Here is a 1,774-nt window from a genome sequence, read left to right on the forward strand (position 1 = left end):
GCACTATGATAATGAGTTGAGGATTTAGCTCAAAGCTGCTTGCTTTGATGGGAGGTGTACAGATGCTACTCCCATATGCAGCTGTAATGGGGTTAGCATATGACCCCAGAGTCCTTTTGGACTGATCAATCCCACTTAGGTCCATAATGGATTGCAAATAGATAATTTTTTTTTTGAATTAACGAAAAATAAAATAAAATAAAAGAAAATTAAAATAAAAATTCGAAAATCAAAAAGAAAATAAGATCAAAGCAAATTGAAAACTGAATCATCGAAAATCAAAAAGAAAATAAGATCAAAGCAAATTGAGAACTGAATCAATTAGTTAATTAAAAAGATTTTGAAAATAGCAATTAGAAAGATATGATTGAAAAATTTTTATGAAAAAGATTTGATTTTTGAAAAGAGGAAAGAGAAAAACAACAAAAAGACACCAAACTTAAAATTTTTAGAAAATCAAACACTAATTTTCGAAAATTTTTAAGAAAGAAAAAAAAACAAAGAGGACTCCAAACTTAGAATTTTTATGAATCAAAAAGGGACTAAGATCATGCAAAATCGAAAAACTAAAAGAAAAGCAAAAGCATCCAATTGACACCAAACTTAAAATATGAAACTAGACTCAACTAAAAGACTCTAAACCAAAACTTTCTTACTCAGCTGGCCCACTTGTGCCTCCAGATTTCTGATGGAGGATCTTGTTTCACTCATGAAACTGAAAGTGGCTTTTGACAGATCAGAGACTAAGTTTGCTAAATTAGAGGGGCTCTGTTCAGAATTTTCTGTCTGTTGCTGAGAAGATGATGGAAAAGGCTTGTTATTACTGAGCCTATTTCTTCCACCATTGTTAAAGCCTTGTTGAGGCTTTTGTTGATCCTTCCATGATAAATTTGGATGATTTCTCCATGATGAGTTATAGGTGTTTCCATAAGGTTCACCCATGTAATTAACCTCTGCCATTGCAGCGTTCTCAGGATCATAAGCTTCTTCAGAAGCTGCCTCTTTAGTACTGTTGGATGCATTTTGCCATCCATTCAGACTTTGAGAGATCATGTTGACTTGCTGAGTCAACACTTTGTTCTGAGCCAATATGGCATTTTGAGCATCAATTTCAAGAACTCCCTTCCTCTGAGGCGTCCTATTATTCACGGAATTCCTCTCAGAAGTGTACATGAATTGGTTATTTGCAACCATGTCAATAAGTTCTTGAGCTTCTGCAGGCGTTTTCTTTAGGTGAATGGATCCACCTGCAGAATGGTCCAGTGACATTTTCAAAAATTCAGTTAGACCATAATAGAATATATCTAATATGATCCATTCTGAGAACATGTCAGATGGACACCTTTTCGTCAGCTGCTTGTATCTTTCTAAAGCTTCATAGAGGGATTCACCCTCTGGTGCACGAAATTGCAATCACACTTTTGCAACTCCGCACAACTAACCAGCAAGTGAACTGGGTCGTCCAAGTAATACCTTGCGTGAGCAAGGGTCGATCCCACGGAGATTGTCGGCTTGAAGCAAGCTATGGTTATCTTGTAAATCTTAGTCAGGATATCAGAAATTATCAGGATTGATTGTGAAAAGCAAAAGAACATGAAATGGTTACTTGTTTTGCTGTAATGGAGAATAGGTTGAGGTTTTGGAGATGCTCCATCTTCTGAATCTCTGCTTTCCTACTGTCTTCTTCATCAAACACGCAAGGCTCCTTCCATGGCAAGCTGTATGTAGGGTTTCACCGTTGTCAATGGCTACCTCCCATCCTCTCAGTGAAAAT

The sequence above is a fragment of the Arachis duranensis genome, chromosome 10 (assembly GCF_000817695.3).
Source record: "Arachis duranensis cultivar V14167 chromosome 10, aradu.V14167.gnm2.J7QH, whole genome shotgun sequence".
Taxonomy (NCBI): Eukaryota; Viridiplantae; Streptophyta; class Magnoliopsida; order Fabales; family Fabaceae; genus Arachis; species Arachis duranensis.